The sequence below is a fragment of the Eptatretus burgeri genome, chromosome 8 (assembly GCF_056783735.1).
Source record: "Eptatretus burgeri isolate ZD-2024b chromosome 8, Ebu_testis_v1, whole genome shotgun sequence".
Lineage (NCBI taxonomy): Eukaryota > Metazoa > Chordata > Myxini > Myxiniformes > Myxinidae > Eptatretus > Eptatretus burgeri.
Genome location: NC_140968.1, coordinates 43,942,852 through 43,963,742, shown reverse-complemented (window position 1 = coordinate 43,963,742; position 20,891 = coordinate 43,942,852). Strand labels below are relative to the sequence as shown.

At 43.0% G+C, this 20,891-nt stretch overlaps 1 protein-coding gene across 1 annotated transcript in view; it reads right to left on the bottom strand.

The window, feature by feature from the left end:
- The window catches only part of LOC147021626 (von Willebrand factor C domain-containing protein 2-like), a 97,599-nt gene that overhangs the window by 65,524 nt on the left and 11,184 nt on the right, over positions 1-20,891 (bottom strand). The window lies entirely within an intron of this gene.

Sequence of the window (20,891 nt, the reverse complement as noted above, 5' to 3'; positions counted from 1 at the left end):
CAAAGCGGGACGTCTTGGTACCCGGTCATCACTGCCAGCAGTTATAAAGTGGCAGTTCCAGTTATGCCTATTATTAATTACGTTAACACACCAGCACACAAAATTACACAAACACCACACAAAATTACACAAACACCACACAAAACAAGTCCTGGTAAGCGTCTGCAATCTTCGATTGCTCTTTTTCTTGTTCTTACTGTTTGTGATCATAGCCTGCCCTAGTTATTTGGCTTAAAATAGCATTTATTTAGTAATTTTCAACTTAACATGTGTTCAAATGTATGGATAGTATGCATCTGTATGGCGAAATTCGAAATAACCCAAATGCAAACTTTGATTGTTTAATTCATGCTAAATGGCAAAAGTTAATGGTGTTTGTAGCAAACTGATTGCAGAGAAATTTCCTTCTGAGAAAGGTACTCAGACTTGGGGGGAGGGGGGGGGAATTCCAGACCCAGTGATGTAATAGTTGGAGCATCCGCTCGGAGTCTTGATCGGTGGTTCAAACCCCGACCGGGTTGTACCAAAGGCTTGAAAAAATGGTTTATGTAGTGGAAACCAAGGCTTTCAAGATAATTGGAATCTCCTGTGATGAAGCTGATTCTATGGGCCTATCATTTTTGCATAGCAGGCAGGTCAGTGGTCTCTCTCTCTCTTCTTCTGCCTCCTTTTTATTATTGTACCCTTTATGCTGTTCATGCTTTGTCACCCCCTCCCTCCCCAATGTTTCTGCAGAGTGCACGTGGTCTACCACCAGCAATCCCCTTCTGGTGAAACTCCCAAATTCCAGAATCATTGCTCACCGAGACTCATTTCTTCCTCTTTTTCCACATGTGGAACCAACTTCCACATTCTCTTCAATCTTTTTCTTCCCTCCAGGTCTTCAAGACAGCTGTTCATCACCATCTCAGATCATCCACAATCCCCCATACAAAACCATGATCTTTTATACACCCATTAAACCACCCTTCTCCACTCTCCCCAATTTTGTTTCTGTATCCATCTTGTCTACCCCCTGCTTTCTCCCCTACCCATCATCCTTACCCACACATCATTTCTCTATCTCCGTTTATTTTCTCCCTCTTTCCTGCTGTTTGCATTCCCCCCCTTCTCTTTCTGCTGTTCCTTTTGTACTGTTGCATCCTGATCCATTGTGTGTTCTCACTCTTCCACGAGCCTTGACTTTGTACACACAAAAGATATAACAAGACTTTTGCTGGATTATGAAAATCTCCACAACTTCATCTTGTGTGCTGGGATTTTGAACTAATCATCTCATGCACTTAATCTCGAGAACCTTCAAGTGAGCTTAGCCTGTTGTTTGTTTGCTTTGAATAATTTCCACCCATCACAAAAACCCCAAGCTCAAACTGGTATAGGGTTCCACAAAAATTCTGAGCATCTTTTCGTCACTTTAGCTAAATAGTCATGTCAGCTTCTACTGTTGTGTGTGCACTCTTTAAATCAAAACATCTACAGATCAAGAAAAAACAAACATGTTCATATACATCATCCTAGCCATGCAATATCCTGCTGCATGTGTTGTATATGGATTGCTTTCTTGTTTACTCGATGATTTATTTCCCATTCAGCCCACTCCTATTCACCACTTAACCTTAAATGACATCTTCCTGAAAAGAAGGTGCATAAATCGTTTCCCCTCTGACCCATAGCCTCCTCTCACTGGCGATGAAAAGTATTCATCCTTCTCATGATCTGCTTTCATCATTCTCCCATCTCTTTTTTTCCCTCCTCGAGGAATAATACCCCCTCCCTCTCCTTTTCCCTGAACCACAAATTTTAATACTGATTTTCTTTGGCTTGCTCCATCCACCTTCCGAAACAAGAGGCTCTGATGTAGGAGAATAGGAGGCCCGTGCATCCTGTTGCGAATACATTCAAATGTGGTTTTTCATGGTGCATGTCAAATATAACTAGTTATCTGTGATCACAAAGTGATCGCATCTTTAAAGTGCCCCAGATGCCCCATCTTTAAGGTTCCCCAGACACACGCTAACACCTCTCGTTCTACTTGAGCAACATGATGTTCAGTGTCAGATAGGGTTCGTGATGCGTGCGCAACAGGCTGGAAATTACCGGTTCCATTTGTTTGAAACAACGCACACCCAATGCCAGATGAAGAGCTATCACAACTGAGAATATGTTTCTTGGATGGGTCATAATGGACAAGTAACAGCGAGGACAGCATGGTTTTAGCGGCCTTGAATGTTCTTGTTTGGGCAGCTTCCCATTTCCAGACAATGCCTTTCCTGAGGAGAAGATGCAGAGGCTCCATGGTTTTGCTAAGCTGAGGCAGGAAATTAGCAAAGTAAGTCAACATACCCAGGAATGCATGAAGTTCTGAAATGTTTTGTGGCATTGGTGCATTCGCAATTGCTTCAACTTTGCTCAGAGAGGGCAAAATGCCTTGACAGGAGATTTGATGACCCAGGCATTCAACTTCACGTGCCATAAAGGGACACACTTCTCATACCTTAGGGGTAACCCAGCTTGTGACAGCTGATTGAGGACTTTGTTTAGGTTCTCGAGGTGTTCATGTTGTGACTTGCCAGTCACTAGTATGTCATCCTGGAATACGACTGTCTTTGGTAGAGTTTTCAATGATGTCTCCATTTTGCATTGGAAGATTGGTGCAGCAGAGCGTATACCAAATGGGCATCTATTGTACTTGTTGAGTCCTCGATGAGTGTTCATGCATGTATAGGGCTTGGAAGCATCATCCAGTTCCATTTGAGGATAGGCATTGGTCAAGTCAAGCTTAGTGAATGTCTGGCCACCCAAGAGAGTGGTGAACCGATCCTCTGCTTTGGGGAAAGGGCATCCAGTTTTGAATAGCAGTTGATTGTTGATTTGTAGTCCCCACAAATGCAAACTTTTTTGCCTGCTTTGAGTATTGGAATGATAGGTGCTGCCCAGTCAGAGTATTCAACTGGTGAGATGATGTCCTCACTCTGCAGATGGTCAAGCTCACATTCGATCATTGCTTGCATAATGTAGGGCACAGGTCTAGCCTTGTGGAAAAATGGCTGAGCATCTGCAGAAACATGAATCCTCACTTTGGACCCTGCAAAGGTGCCAAAACTATCGCTGAACAGGCCAGGGTACATGTTGAGCACGGTATCGTATCCAGCATCAGAGTTGGAGACTGTTTACATCACTGCAATTAAGTCTGATTATTTGTAACCAATCTTGGCTGAAGAGGGTTGGTCCTTCTCCACGCTCTCTCAGTAGTGGCAGGACATGAGTGCCGTTTCCATATCCTACGGTTACGTTAGCTGAGCCAACTACAGGAACCACCTCCTTGGTGTATGTTGTCAAGTCAGTCGATACAGGCTGGAGTGCAGGAGCCTTTCTCAGAGGATAGATGGAGGTGAACTTGCTCTCGCTTATAATTGATCTGGAAGTGCCGGTATCAACTTCTGTCCTCACCGGGATCTTATCAATTGTTACATCAACAATAAATGGAGCATTGGAGCTCTTTGTTACAACAGAGAAAACCTCATCAGGTTCCTCACTTGACTCTTGGCTGCAGGCTGTGCTCTTGTGACCTATCGTCCACTGCATAAGGGTTCACTGCAATGGGATAAGCAGGAGACAAGTTATTTGACTTGGATTGAGAACAATGACACTTCAAGCGTCCCCGCTTACCACAGTTGTGACAGGTATAATTGCTGTTCTAATATTGGAAAACTTGATGATTACCACCACACCACCAACAAGTCACCCCAACCTTCTGGGTAGATTCAGAAATGTCAGGTGGTGGAGGTGAATTTGATGGCTTGCTGAAACACTTTTGCTTGTAGCCAAAGGTTACCTTGTTAACTGATGGGTTCTGCTGGATAACTTTTGACTTGTTAGAGATCAAACGCAGGCTCTCGGTAGTTTTCATACACACAGTGGATATTTCCATGACTTTAGCCAAATTGGAGTTGGATTTAGTGTGGAGTTTCCGCAGAATTGAGTCGTCATTGACACCTATTATAAAGAAATCATGTAACATATCTTCGAGTTTATCTGTAAACTCACAATGTTCGGCAAGTCGGCGGAAATCAGCTACAAACTCGGTTGCTGACTGACCATCTTGACGATGGTGGGTATAAAATCTATATCTCGAGATGATCTTCCCCAGTTTAGGGTGATAATGTCTTTTCACGAGATTGACGAGTTCTTCATATGACTTGTCAGAAGGTTTGCCTGGGGAAAGAAGATCTTTGATGAGGCTGTACGTCGGGGTGCTGCATATGGTCAGTAATACAGCTCGCTGCCTTTCAGCATCCTCATCGGTATCCATTTTGTTTGCCATGAAGTACTGCTTCAGAATATCGGTATAGTCTTCCCAATCATCCCCCACTGCATATTCTTGCAATATGCCGATGCAGGAGGACATCCTCATCGCCACTGTAATGTACTCAATGAACAGGGACACAGTCTCTGAAGTGGGAACAACAGGTTTAATTTAGACACTGTCACAGCACAGCACGGCATCAGAACATGGGCGGGTCACATGACGATGCTTAACCACACCCCGGTGCACCCATGTATGCATGCATTATCATAAACTACTGATACATCTCACACTCACAAAAAAAAATGTCAGCTTCGAGCATGCTTGTCTTCTTTCCCATGTTCCTCTCCAGCCTAGTATGCATCTTACTTCTCTGTAATAGTCCAGTCAATGTAGCAAATTTAAGGGGGTAACCCACCACTAATTGCAAAATAATTGTTTACACTGCAGTGCATTTCAGTAAGACCCCCTAATCACCATACTAAAAGTCCTAAAAAATCCTAGCATGGGAAAGTAGTGTAATTTGCATTTAATATGAAAATTAGCTTCCGCCAGAAGAGAAAATTCATATTTTCATGATAAGTTTGCATCTAAGTACCCAATTGAAGCAAATCAAGTGTCCAAACCCACGTTTTGAAGGTCAGTGAACATGATAGGCGCATTTGCAAATTAATATTTTTGAATATAATTTGCATATTATGCAAATTAGCTTCTGTCATAAGAGAAAATTCATATTTTCACTTTAACTTTGCATCTAAGTACTGTATCCGATTGAACCGTAACCCTAATCCTAACTTGCATTGTTTCTGCTCTGTTATTTCATGAATTACAGATAGCTATGGCTGAGTGTGTTTTCTGTGAGAAGAGTTTAGAAGATGTTCAGGATACTGCTGTCCTACGAGAAAAGGGGAGTGAGAGTATCAACAGGGCCAGTGAGCAGCAAGGAAGTGGTATAAGAACTCATAAAGGTCAGCGAGTACACACAGAATGCCGACGGGTTTTAACTCATCCACAGACGATTGCAAAGACACAGGAAAAAGTAACTGAACAAGATCAGCCCTCACTGTGTATCCTTTGTTCAGAAACGCCAACGTTCAGTTTGGACAAGCACTGTTTGTTTTGCGGTGAACCAGCTACTTACAATGAGAAAAAGCATGATGGCATGGATGTCTATCCTGTAAGCACCACATCATTCCAAAATATTGTCTTACATTCATGTGCACAAAGGAAAGGTGAATGGTCTACGTTAGTTTCAGGCAGAATTGCATCTGCTCATGACCTAATCGCAGCCAATGCAGTTTACCATCAAAGCTGTAATGTCAACTTCAGGACTGGGAAGCAGGTTCTACAGCAACATTCCTCTGGACTAGGTAGTGTTGCAAAGAAACAAAGGCTTGGCAGACCAAAAGAAGCAGAGATATATGAAGCATTCCTGTTGGTTGCAAAGTACCTGGAGGAAAATGATGATGATCAAAATTACAATAACAGACTTGATTGAGAAAATGGAGACAGGTCTTTTGCAAATTTTGTCAGGTCAAATCTTTTGTCAGGTCAGGTTCGATCTGTGACCTGCTACAGGTACCATGTAAACCTGTACTAACCTGTTCCATGGTCGGGTTGTCGGCGACTAAACCGTCTCCCCCACCAGGTTTTCTGGTGAGGAGGGTGTTTGGATATGGACACCCAGCAGGATTAAAAACAAAACCTGTCAAAGGGCGGAGGAGCTCCTTGTGAGCCAACGGCCATCCATATCTAGTGCCCAACTGTGTCTGCGGACGTCCTCCTGCAGTTGGGCCACTTCTTATTAGGAGGTTGGTGGCAGGATTTGCATTCCGGCCACCGTAAAACCCTTCATTCCGCAAAACGCAAAAACGCAAAAAAATCTGAAAACCCACTCCGTGGGAGTACCTCCTGTGCAGCTTCCCTTCGCAGGGCAGCTCACCGGATGACGGGATTGGGGCAAAGCCTTCGGGACCCCCAATCTTTGATAGGAGGGAAACCACGGGGTAACATCCCTGGGTCAGATTGCGGGAGAGTGTGTCGGAGTGGTGCTGAGGTGTCGTCCACCAGACGGCAGTCTCCTTGGGTTAACCTGAGGCGGTCCCTTCGGGTGGGTGCCTGGAATGTCCTATCCCTAAGAGAGGATGATCACCTGTCTCTGTTATCATCTGAGTTCAAGCGTTTGGACATCGGGATTGCAGCTCTCTCTGAGGTTCGGAGACCGGATTGCGGCGAGATAATGGTGGGTGGTTACACCTACTATTTGTCTGGTCGCTCTGATGGTTACCATACCCAAGGAGTTGCTGTAGCTGTGTCCAATAAGCTGACCCCAATGATAATTGAGGTAACACTGGTCAACGAGCGTATTATGAGATTAAGGATTCGTCACTCCTTAGGTGTCATTTCCCTGGTCTCTGTTTATGCTCCGACTGAGGCGAGTGATCTCACCGTGAAGGATGCATTCTACGCCACACTCGAGTCTGTGGTTGATCAGTGCCCCAGACGAGATACACTTCTAGTCTTGGGGGATTTCAATGCATCGACTGGAACTGATAGGGATGGTTATGAGGTGTGTGTTGGTCCCCATGGGTCAGGAACTATGAACCAGAATAGCACTAAGTTCCTTGACTTTGCAAGAAGTCATGGACTTAGGGTGGCTGGTTCATGGTTTCAGCGCCCACAAGCTCATCGCTGGACTTGGTATTCCAATGCTGGCGGTGTGGCAAAGGAGATTGACCATGTCCTCATTGACGGTCGTTGGAGGATGATCCAGAACTGCAGGGTCTACCGGAGTGCTCAGTTCCTCAATACTGACCACAGGCTTGTTGTAGCAACTCTAAAGCTGCACCTTAAATCCTGGAGAATGGTACCATCCCAGCCGAGGCTGGATGGTGCCAAGCTCAGGGATGAGAGAGTAGCTGAGGAGTTTGCGAACAGGCTGAGTGGACACTTGGGGGGTCTGGGTACTTTGGGGGGGTCCTGAAGAGTTGTGGAGCGCCTTCAAGACCACCGTCCTTGATGTTGCCGGTGGATGCCTTGGAGCTCACCGCAGGGCAAAGAAGAATTTTGTCTCTCAAGGGACACTGGATACCATTGACCAGAGTCGCAGGGCCAGTCTGAATGGCAGAGCTGAGCTGTTCAGGGAGCTGAGGCGTAAAACTGTACGTGCACTGAGGGTGGACAAGGAGGCCTATGTGCGAGGAATCTGTGAGGGGGTAGAGCATCACCTGTGGACAGGTGATTCTCGTCCCGCTTACAGGGGAATTCGCGCATTACGTTCATCCAAGCCCATCCCTCGGAGCACTACAGTTCGAGCAGAGAGTGGTAGGCTCTTGACAGAGGAGTCTGAAGTGAAGGCCCGCTGGGCCGGTTACTTTGAGCGGTTGTACCAGGCTGATCCCCCAACTGTCAAGTTGGACGTCAAGGGTGTTACAATCCCTGTTGCTGACCCTCGAATCAACTGCGGTCCACCTACGCTTGTGGAAACACAGGCTGCGGTGAACCAGTTGAAACGGGGCAAAGCTCCAGGGATCTGTGGCATCCATGCCGAACTTCTCAAGGCTGGTGGAAATGCTGCACTCGTGTCGTTGCATGCAGTTTTGTGCTCTGCCTGGAACACAGGCATCATCCCAACTGACTGGAAGAGGGGCCTTGTTGTCCCTCTCTGGAAAGGGAAGGGTGATCGCCAAGACTGCAACAACTACCGAGGGGTGACGCTGCTCTCAGTGCCGGGCAAGGTCTTTGCTCGGATAATTCTTGATAGGGTTCGCCACCATCTGCTTGAGCACCAGCGTCCAGAGCAGTCAGGCTTTACACCAAAGAGGTCAACGATTGACCGTATCCTTGCACTTCGTGTCCTCACCGAACGCAGTCGAGAGTTTCGGCAGGGGCTGCTTGCAACCTATGTTGATCTCTGTAAAGCGTTCGATTCAGTGAATCGGGATGTCCTCTGGAGGATTCTTGGTCTTCGTGGGGTGCCACCAAAACTGATCGATCTGATGTCTGAACTCTACTCTGGTACTGAGAGTGCTGTGAAGTGTGGTGGTACCATCTCTGACTTATTTCCAGTTGTTACTGGAGTTCGTCAGGGATGTGTACTTGCCCCCACACTTTTCAGCACTTGTATGGACTGGATTCTAGGGAGGATGCCAGAGAGATCAAGTTGCGGTGCGTCATTTGGGAATGTCAAGATCTCGGACCTTGACTTTGCAGATGATGCAGTCATCTTTGCGGAGACTTTAGACATCCTCTTGGGGGCCCTCGAGGTGCTGAATGAGGAGTCGGAGCCATTGAGATTACGGGTTTCTTGGGTCAAACTTAAGATCCAGGCTTTCGGTGACATCTTGGATGCTGCTGTCCTGTCTGTGTCTGTTTGTGGTGAGGATGTTGAGGTCGTGGAGAGATTCACTTACCTTGGCAGTGATATTCATGTCTCTACTGGCTGTCAGCCAGAGGTCAACAGACGTCTGGGTCAGGCCTGGTGAGTCATGGATTCACTGGATCATGGGGTGTGGTGCTGCCGGTACCTGTGCGGGAGGACGAAAGTCCGAGTCTTCAGGTCCTTGGTACTTCCAGTCTTGCTCTATGGGTGCGAGACTTGGACTCTGACCAAGGATCTGAGACGGAGACTTAATTCCTTTGGTACCAGGTCTCTTCGGAGAATCCTTGGCTATCGCTGGTCGGATTTTGTGTCCAACGAGCGGTTGCTGAGAGAGACTCGGATGAGATTTGTTACCTGCATAGTCCGTGAGCGTCAGTTGCGGCTGTTTGGACATGTGGCTCGTTTTCCTGACTCTGATCCTGCTCACCAGATTCTCTCAGCGAGGGAGTCTCATGAGTGGAGGAGGCCAGTGGGTCGACCACGTGCCTCATGGTTGCAACAGGTTGACCATCATCTCAAGGAGATGGGGATGGGCCTGGCATCTGCCTGGGGGATGGCCAGACGGAGGCCCCTGGAGTACCGGCGGAAAGTGGACGCAGTGACGTGCTGTTCTGGCACATGCTCCCATACCTGACCTGACCTGGTCTTTTGGCTTTACACATATGAAGAGTAGACTCATGGAACATTTTGGTGACAATATCATAATAACCGAACTGAATGGGAAGCCAAATGTTGTAACTTTTAGACGAACAGCAGCACATATTCCTCATGACTTTTACAAGGAACAGAAGAAAGAGGACCCCAATATTGAGAAAATACAACTGATAAAAACAGTTGCCAAGCTTATCAAGAGTGACATAAAGGCAGTTGACTCTTCTAATGATGTATATCCAACCAGAAAACAGATGTCATCAACAGAAGCAGCTGTGCAGTTCATTCCACAGTCACTACTGATGTTGGTGCAAGGTTTGTTCGTTGGCAAAAACACTGATATGAAGGTAGCATCAATTGGACAAGCTATAATGCAAGCAACAAGGCCAAGAGTCATTCTAGCCCCATTGAAATTTAGACTTGCAACTGAAATGCATCATCAGTTTTCATCATGGTTCATTGTAGATACTCTTCATAAACACGGCTTCAGTTGTTCCTATTCTGAAGTGCGGAAGTTCGAGAAAAGTGCCGCTCTTACACAAGAGGCAGAGTTGCCTGTGCCTGGATCTGGAGAGTTCATTCAGCATGTTGGTGACAATGTTGATCACAATATAAGAACTCTTGATGGCTTTGGAACATTCCATGGAATGGTGATTATTTCCACTTTCACACTAGGAAAGCTGCTTAGTAAACCTGTACCTAGAGTATCAGTGACAACGGATGACATCATAAAAGAGGGAAGGATCAACATCAAACTTTCAAATCTCAGTACACAGGACGTAATCCATTGACATACAAAGAACTGCAGGCAATGGAAGTGCACAATCCAATGTATCACATCGATCTTCTGTGGGAAGTGGCATTTGTCCTTCGTCCTAAGAGGCCAGCATGGTCAGGTGTGATGCAGACACATCTCCCCGCTGCACCAGAGAAGATGACCAATATATTCAGGTGTACCTGCAAGATCGGGTGTAGCACCAGCAGATGCACCTGCAAGCGTATTCCCATTGACTGTACATGGATGTGTGGGGTGTGTAAAGGTGTAAGTTGCGCTAATTCATCTTGGGTGGAGATAAATGACAGCAGTGATACTGATTGATATGTTACCTGAAAATTCATTAAGAACACTAACCACATTACCGATTAGCAGTGAAAACCAGTGTTAAATGTATCTTATCATCTTGATTGGGTGTCACCACCAAGTATTTCAGGTATTGCTTGTTGCTGCTTTAGTAAATTTTTCATACTTGCTTTTATATGACTTTATTGTTTGTATCAGGCACATGGATGCAAAGTTATCTGAAATTTTTGATTTTCTCTAATTGCTCAAAGCTAATATGCATATTTTTATGCAAGTTATATTCATAATATGGGTTTGGATACTTGTTCCTTATATGGAAAATAATAGTGAAAATTAGAAATTTCTCTAATTCCTGAAACTAATTTTCATAATATGCAAATTATATTCAAAATATTAATTTTCAAATGAGCCTATCATGTTCATTGACCTTGAAAACATGGGTTTGGACACTTGATTTGCTTCAATTGGGTACTTGGATGCAAAGTTATAGCGAAAATATGAATTTTCTCTGATGGCGGAAGCTAATTTTCATATTATGCAAATTACACTACTTTCCATGCTAGGATTTTTTTAGGACTTTTAGTATGGTGATTAGGGGGTCTTACTGAAATGCACTGCAGTGGAAATGATTCTTTTGCAATTAGTGGTGGGTGAAGATACTAATTTGACTGGACTATAAGCACTTTCTCAGAACATCCGCTCCAGACGAAACATTCACAAGTCACTCTTTTTTTCGTTCCGGAAGCTCCTCAAACTCCTGTTCTTCCTCCTTCCTGACGTGTTCTCCTGAAATTTTTTTTTTCATCGTATAAGTTATAAACCTACAATATAACTTGTAAATTATAATGTTGTCATGTATAAACTTAATTTTGAAATTGCAGGATATCAGTTATCAAAATTTGCATGGAACAATGTTACCAACTTTGCACAGAACAATGCTGAGAAAAACCTCTTCTTCCTCTTTGATCACGTGTTCTCCTGAGATCTATTTTTTTGTCTTATAAATTACAATATAACTTAAATTATAATGTTATCATTTATAAACTTAATTTTGTGCACTTAAAATATGAAATAACAGTACAGTACTGTATATCAGATTTTTTTTCTTTTTTTTACCGCACATGAGTACCTGCGTACCAGTGATGTGAACCCCTGATTATATCAATGGAAAAAATCAAACTTTTGAGGAATGCATGTTGTTTGTAAACCGAGATATTACGAACAATGCTATCATGGTACTCGAGCAAATAGTGTCCGGGCCGTCGTTTTCAGTTTTATGTTCCCCAAACAAATTGACAGTTATCAGCAGCTACAGAGTACGAGGAAGAGGGAAAGAAGGACAAAGATATGTGGAATCGGGAGGAGAAATTACATGCCAAGCTTATCGATATGGATGTACCACTGTGACCTATCACTGCATTTTGGTATTGGAGGGGTTTTGTATGTTTGTAGATCTTGATGAATTAGGATGAGAAATTAGGAGGAGAGATGAGAAATTAGGAGGAGAGATGAGAAATTAGGAGGAGAGATGAGAAATTAGGAGGAGAGAGGGGTTTTGTATGTTTGTAGATCTTGATGAATTAGGATGAGAAATAGATATGAAGAAGTAACAATAAAAGTTTGAAATGCACATTTCAAGAATACGAGCAGAGTACCCTCTCCCTGTGTGGGTTGTGTTTGCACATTACTTGCTGAAAAAAGTATAGTCTGTGTTTTGCAAGAAGTGTATAGATACTTGTGTGGTGTGCACATTAGAGGTTCTAGATGCTCTAAAAGTCTAAAGGGTGCCTTCCAATAGTAGGAAGGAAGATGTGTTTCGACTTATGAGCACCTTACAAGTAACGTGTGTCGATGTGTGTCACCGATCGCGTAACGTGAGTACAACACGTTACTCATAGGTTCGAAATAAGTTTCGGGTACACTAAACATTACCTCGACGTGTTTCGAATTATGAGTAACTTACAAGTAACGTGTGTCGACGTGTGTCAATGATCGCGTGATGTGCCTAAAACTTATGGCCAGCGTTATGCGGAACGTGTGAGCCATACGCTGGCATAAGTCTTAAAATTTCAAGCATGGAAAATTTGAGGACAACCGAAAAGTACAACGTTTAAAGCCAGCGTACAACGATGTATGGCAGTGTTTTTCAGCGTGCTCTCAATGTTATCAAAACTTACCCATAACGTATTCGACGTGTACCAGTGTTTTAGACAAATTTTCCAAAAATCGTCATAAGCTGGCTAAAACGTCAAGGTGTGACTGGGCCTTACGGAGTGACGAATCCTTAGTCTCATAATATGCTCGTTGACCGGTGTTACCTCACTTATCATTGGAGTCAGTTTATTGGACACAGCTGCAACAACAGCAACCATCAGAGCGACCAGACCAATAGTAGGTGTAACCACCCACCATTATCTCGTCGCAATCCGGTCTCCGAACCCCAGAGAGTTCTGCAATACCGATGTCCAAACACTTGAGATCAGATGGTAACAGGGACACGTGATCATCCTCTCTTAGGGATAGGACATTCCAGGCACCCACCCGAAGGGACCGCCTCAGGTTAACCCAAGGAGACCATCGTCTGGTGGACGACACCTCAGCACCACTCCGACACACTCTCCCGCAATCTGACCCAGGGATGTTACCCCGTGGTGTCCCTCCTCTCATCAAAGATTGGGGGTCCCGAAGGCTTTGCCCCAATCCCGTCATCCGGTGAGCTGCCCTGCGAAGGGAAGCTGAACAGGAGGTACTCCCATGGAGTGGGTTTTCAGATTTTTTTGCGTTTTTGTGTTTTGTGGAATGAAGGGTTTTACGGTGACCAGAGTGCAAATCCTGCCACCAAGCTCCTAATAAAAAGTAACCCAACTGCAGGAGGACATCCACAGACACAGTTGGGCACTCGATATGGATGGCCGTTGGCTCACAAGGAGCTCCTCCGCCCTTTGACAGGTTTTGTTTTTAATCCTGCTGGGTGTCCATATCCAAACACCCTCCTCACCAAAAAACCTGGTGGGGGAGACGGTTTAGTCGCTGACAACTCGACAATGGAACAGGTTAGTACATGTTTACATTGTACCTGTAGCAGGTCACAGATCTAACCTGATCTGATCCCATCACGACACCATCAATCTGAGTATACATTGAATCATTGGAACTGGATGCAACAGAACGCGTCGCCATATTCATTAATTCAATAAAGACAGACTCAGAGATCAGTGGAGGTGTCAAGTCACGATGATACAGAAGTTGCACGCCTATTTTGATCACTTCTGTAAGAAGGACATTCATGAATAGACTGGCTATATAATTTGAGCACATTGTGGAATTCTCGTTTAGGTGTGTGACGGACCGTATGCCATTGGCAAAGGTAGAGGTATCCTCAATTACATGTTCTGAGACACTGCCCAGTGCTGGCTGCAAAAGTTCACATCACCATCTGGCGAGTTCATTCTGTGCAGAGCCAGTCATTGAAAGGATCGGCCGTAGAGGAACACCATATTTGTGTCTTTGGCAGACCATACATCCTTGCTCTTTGCAACCCGACAGGTCTACTGTAATTGTGTCGTCAACCTCCTTTGCAGAGTTGCAATAGTCTTTTCGCCATTTCTTTCTCCAAACGACATGTGTGGTCAGGTTTAGTTGTATTTCCAAGGTGTTGGAACTTGGACACATTGCTCAAAATCACAGCCATTTTTTCAATGTAGTCACTCCTATTCAGAATAATGTCGGAGCCTTTATTTGGTCTTCAAATCTGGGTTTCAGGATTGGATTTGAGGTTACGTATAGCAACCAGGCAATCACGCTGCATATGGAAATCGGACAAATCATTTGGAATCCCACAGTAAGCGAGATCGGCTCGTCTGGCCTCAAGTACTTTGTTTTCCTCATTCGATACTGGTCCATGCTGGAACAGCTGAATGTGCAGAAGCTCAAACACCACAAACACCTCCTCTTACTTGATGTTACAATTCAGTATACTGAATGTGAAACCATGAGCCAAGACAAATTCTTTGGTCGCAGATAGTTTATGATCTGACAAATTAAGCACATGTTTGGAGGGATTACTAATGAAGGAACCAAATCATTTTGTTTCAGACGGTCAATCACATGTGAATGCTCACTATACGTGCCTTTCTCAGCTCGTTCGTCAATTGAAGGAATGTAACGACAGATGCAAGTCAAGTCAAACGTAGATAGGAACCCACATGCGATGTTCCATACATGGCGAAGAGCGCAGCGGAGTTTGCAAAATATCTATTATAAGAAGATGATGGCTTGACTGTGTGACAACTCGACCACAGTCAATGTTGAGTCATCATGAAAACCACCACCCCCACCCCCCACCCCCCACCCCCCACGAGCCCTCACCGTATTAACATTATGATTCCGCTGGTACTTTGGTGATTCATCTCCGCCTAATCATTATTCATGATGCTTTATGGTTCCACCAATCAGGTAATCTCGTCCTTTCTTTCTCTCAACCAATCAACGTTGAGGATATCACATTGCAACTTTACAAACGAGAGTCTGCTTCTTCTTCTTCATCTGTTTGTGGTTTTATCCTGACGAGTGCAAGTCGAAAATCTTCGATAATGTCTATTTTATTGAAATGCATGTTTAAATGTTGTTGTTCTAATCGAATGTTTGTTAAGTAGATATGATATGATCACAAGTTTGGAGTAGATATGAATAAATATCATATTTAGCACCGTGTTACAAGTGCTCGAACTATTTGAAAGACATTGCTCTTTTGTGTGCAACTTCCCCGGTAATAATTATGAGCCCTGGTTCTACGTCATCCACTTTACATCATGTATTTAAACCCCAATGACCAAGTAACCGGTTAGCAAGTCTCTTTTATTGGTTGTCGACTTATACTGTTTGATCTCATTCTTTATTTGGGTTTTAATCTCTCTTAAATTAGACCTTAAATAATCCTTTTGGGACACCAGGCCAACTATTGGTTAATGGAGTTAGATTTTCAATCGCAGGTAGAAACATCGGACAGCCAGCTCTATCTACTTTTAATGAGAACATGTTATCTCCTAAGTCGTTCTTTAAATAAATCGAAAATAAGAGCAAATTAGTAAGAGTAATAAGAGAATGTCAAGATGTCTCCAACAGTAAAAGAAAAAGGTGGAGAATGATATGCAAAACATAACGATCATTTTCATGCTTTTCTTCAGGATCCTGAACATTGATCATTTGAAATTTCCTGCAATACCATCAGCTGGAGGGCCCTCTGGTGTTGACATTCATAATGCTGGACATATACAGTGCCTTCAAAAGTATTCACCCCTTACCAAAAATTCCACATTTATATGAATTATGAGTTATGTAGAAACAATTTTTCCAAATGAACTTTTTTTTATTCATAACTGAAGAGATCAAACTAAACACTGTTAATAGTGGAAGGAGGTTACATGTCAGGAATACCTGAAAAAAAAACATATACAAATCAAACTTCACTGGCTGTAAAAGTATTCAGCCCCTTCAGTCAGTACTTAGTGGAAGAACCTTTTGCAGCAATGAATGCTATGAGTCTTTGTGGGAAGGTCTCTACCAGCTTTACATAGATGGTGAAATATTTGTGCATTCCTCACATTAAAATTGTTCTAGTTCTGCCAAGTCTGATGGGGATCATCAATGGACTGCAATCTTCAAGTTTCATATAAATGTTTAGTTGGGTTCAAGTCAGGGCTTTGATTGGGCCACTCAAGAACATTTCTTTTCTTCTTATTCAGCCACTTCAGTGTGGCTTTAGCTTTGTACTTGGGATGATTGTCCTGCTAAAATGTGAATCTCCTCCCCAGTTTCAGATTCATGACTGAATCAAGCAGGTTTTCATTGATTCTCCTGTACTTTGCACCGTCCATTGTTCCTTCCATCCTGACAAGCTTGTCAGTCCCTGCTGATGAAAAGCAGCCCAATGACATCATGCTCCCATCACCATGGGTGACAGTAGAGATGGTGCTGACTGGGGATGTGCAGTGTTAGGATTTCACCAGGCATAACGCTTTGAATTTAGACCAAAATGTTCAATATTTGTCTCATCTGACCACAAAACGTTTCTCCACATGCCTACAGTATCAATTAAGATGCTTTTTTGCAAACTCCATTCAAACTTTAGATGCGTTTTCAGTAATGGCTTTTTTCTTGCCATGTGTCCATGGAGGCCAGCTTTGTGAAGGGAACGTGATATTGTGGATTGATGAGCACTGACGCCGATCTCGGACATAGAGCCTTGCAGATCTTTCAAATCATTGTTGGATTTACAGTGACATCCCAAACCAGTTTCCTGCTTGCTCGGCTGCTGAGTTTGGATGGGCGACCTGATCTGGGTAGAGTCTGGGTGGTATGATACATCTTTCACTTCTTAATGATGGATTTCACCTTGCTCAAAGGGATAATGAGTGACTTTGAAATCTTCTAATAACCCTCTCCTGAACAGTTGGACCCTCTCCTGAACTCCATCACTTTATGTCTGACTTATTTGGAAAGCTCCTTGATCTTCACATTTGTTTTGTTGGGTAACCAAGTGAGTTGCACCTTAAAACTCCTTACATAAGTCGGGGAGCTTAATTTTTAAGTCAAACTCCTAATTACATACAGGTAAAACGTATTACACTTATTTTGTAACCTTTCCTACAAATAACTTGCTCATGATGTGATCTATAGTTAATTAGGAAAATAGGTTGAATACTTATGCAACGAAGAATCATCTCATTTTCTTGATTAATCCAACGTATTCACATTTTATCTGCATTTTATTTTTATTTTTTAGCTTTATCACTTTGAAGTATTTTGTGAAGATTATATATCAAGTTTGATTTGAAAGCATCATGAAAGAAGCTCAGGCGGCATAAAAATGTGAAAAAGTTGGAGGGGGTGAATAATTTTGCAGGCCTCTGGAACCAGGACCTAGACTCTTCGAGGGTGATGTGTTGGAGGAATCCTGACAGGCACCTTGCGCCCACCGCACTTAGCCTGTGATCTAACGCAGAAGTCGAGGAAAAAAAAGAAACCTTTTTTTATGGTGACTTCAGTTAAAAATATTTTTTCTTCTTAATAAATGTAAATTCGAAGGTCAACTTATGATGAAAAACTTAATGAAATTATTTTAGCTCACGGACCTTCGTGGTAGTCTTTCATCATATATCGTAGTATAAAGAATGCTATTTATGTGGCACCACCTTCCCTCTGGATCCATCCATTCTGTTGTTCATTTGGAGTCAGCAATGTGTGACTGTGTGACTTGTTATGATGGTGTGTGGATGAACGATCGTCACTTCAAGCAATACTAAAGGCCCTGTCACACCTTGACGTTTTAGCCAGCGTATGGCAAGGTATCAAAATGTATGTAAAACGATGGCGTACGCTGAACTATTGATGTTTTTTTCAGTTTTTTGGCATATTCATAACGAGTTGGACATATGCATAACGTATTAGTAACGTACACAAATCGATAAGTTATAGATAACTTATACCAACGAATGCTTAGCGTGTTGTCGGCGTTCACAACATATGCCCAATGATAGTCTAATGCAGTGTTTCTCAACCGGGGTTCCCCGGAACCCTAGGGTTCTGCAAGAGGTCGCTAAGGGTTCCGCGAGAAACAGTAATAAATAGGCTAATGTATTTTTGAGTAGTTTTGTTTGATTTATTATTCGTAATTTTACTATACACGTACGGCATATTGTTGGAAACTCCTTGGTTATTATAATAGAGGATTCAACCTCTTATATTATTTACAATTATAACAACCATAGGGAATGTATTTAACGATGTCTATATGGTGCCAGTGTGAAACCGCCCTCACTGGTTAGTGGACATCCTGTACGCGGCGGATTCGTGTATCATTGAGTGACTGACTCAAATACGGGACGCATGCACGGTGTCCATCTATCTTCTCTGTGCTTCCTAGCGCGAAGTCTCTCTCTCTCAAGGTTAGTTCTTCTGTTTACCTTTATTCCTTCAGCTTTATTAACCTCCGCCATCGAAGATGGACGGAGGTTACTGTTTTCACCCCTGTCTGTTTGTTTGTTTGTTTATTTGTGAACAGTATTACGGAAAAACTCCTGGACAGATTTCGACTAAACTTGGTGGGGGGGGGTTAGGTATGGTCCAAGGATCATGCCATTAGATTTTGGACTTGGTCCAAAGTCCAATATGGCCGCTATGGTGGCCATTTTGAAAAAAATAATTGAATTTTTTTCTAGCATTTCTACATGTTTTAAGTGATTTCTAACCCCCCCCCCAAAAAAAAATTGTTGGAGAAAAAAACCCAGAAATTTTGCACCTTTTTTTTCAAAAAAATTTCGATTTTATTTTTTGTTATGATTCCGCATTTCTACATGCGCGTCGATCTAGTTTAGTTTATTCAATCGTGGTTCAGTAGAGTCTGATCCGTTTTGACCTACAATGAATGGGATATCAGGTTCACTTAAGTGACCCAACAGTATTGGCGGCGGAGGTTTTGCACTCTACCGAGTGCTCCCCCTCTAGTTTGTTTAAGTTTTGTTTATCAAGTTACATGAGGTGGGTGTGTTTTTTTTTGTTTTTTTTTTAAAAGATTTTTTTTTTGTGAATTAAAATCTTGGTGTGAGGTCTCATAAACGAGCAGTATGTTGTTTTTTTCATTGCCAATAAATTTGACAAAAAGGGGGTCATTTTTTCCTTAAACCAGGTATCCGAAAAAAATAAATTATATATACCACGTGAACTGCGATAAAAATATAAAAGAGCTAGATATTCATAAAGGTATATAATAATTTTTATGCAGGGGTTCCCTGAGACATGAAAACTATTTCAAGCGTTCCACAAGGGTAAAAAAAAAGGTTGAGAAACGCTGGTCTAACATATGCATAGCGTGCGGCAGCGTATCACCGATGATCACGTGGCGTAGCCTATTAAAAGGCTGCTGCTCGACTATTCAAGCCGCTGTCACACCTTGCCGTTTTAGTCAGCATATGCCGACGTATGAAAAATTTGTCTAAAACGCTGGTACACGTCGAATACGTTATGGGTAAGTTTTGTATACGTTAAGAGCATGCTGAAGTACACTGGTATACGTCGTAGTATACTGGCATACATCGTAGTACGCCGAGTACGTCGACAAATTTTCAGCATGTTGAAAATTTTTCGATGTATGCCAGCGTATGACTCACGTTCCGCATACGCTGACATACGCTGGCATGCGCTGGCATACGTTGGCCATAAGTTGTAGGCACGTTACGCGATTGTTGACACACGTCGACACACATGACTTGTAAGTTACTCATAAGTCGAAACACGTCGAGGTAATGTTTAGCGTACCCGAAACTTATTTCTAACCTATGAGTAACGTGCTTTGAACCTATGCGTAACGTGCTTTGAACCTATGAGTAACGTGCTTTGAACCTATGAGTAACGTGCTTTGAACCTATGAGTAACGTGCTTTGAACCTATGAGTAACGTGCTTTGAACCTATGAGTAACGTGCTTTGAACCTACGAGTAACGTGCTTTGAACCTACGAGTAACGTGCTTTGAACCTACGAGTAACGTGCTTTGAACCTACGAGTAACGTGCTTTGAACCTATGAGTAACGTGCTTTGAACCTATGAGTAACGTGCTTTGAACCTATGTGTAACGTATCTCCAACGCACATTGACGTAAGTAGACGTATTTGATTGACGTCTTCCGGATGACCACAGAACTTACTGAACATGTTTCTAACTTACAGCTACCGTATAATGGTGTATTGGCAGCGTTTAGGGGAATTGGTATATAAAAATGGGGTTCACAGGAAGAACCCGTTAGTGTTCCAGACTCCATGTGTTTTAAATTTTTTTTTCGACATGACCGTGATGTTGACACTTCGATTTCTAGTGCGGTTATGATTTAAATCATTGAGCGGCAGCCTATTAATTATATTATAACTGCACTAGAAATCGAAGTGTCAACATCACCGTCATGCTGAAGAAAAATACAAACAAACAAAAAAAAAAAGCAACAACTTGGCGTGTTTCGACTTATGAGTAACTTACAAGTAACTTGTGTCGACGTGTGTCAATGATCGCGTAACGTGCCTACAACTTATGGCCATTGTATGCGGAACGTGTGAGTCATACGCTGGCATACGTCGAAAAATTTTCAACATGGTAAAATTTGTCGACGAGCTCGGCGTACTACGACGTACTCGGCATACTATGACGTATACCAGCGTGCTTCAGCGTGCTCTTAACAAATACAAAACTTACCCATAACGTATTCGACGTGTGCCAGCGTTTTAGACAAATTTTTCATACGTCGTTATACGCTGGCTAAATCGTCAAGGTTTGATAGGGCCTTAAACTGAACATTAATTTCATGCACTTGCTTCTTGTTCGTACAAAACAGACTTGAAGAAAAGGAAGAAGGAAAAAGGTAACAAAGAGTGAATGGTTTTTCATGACCCAATTGTTTCATGTGATATGATAGTTCCCCCCCAAAA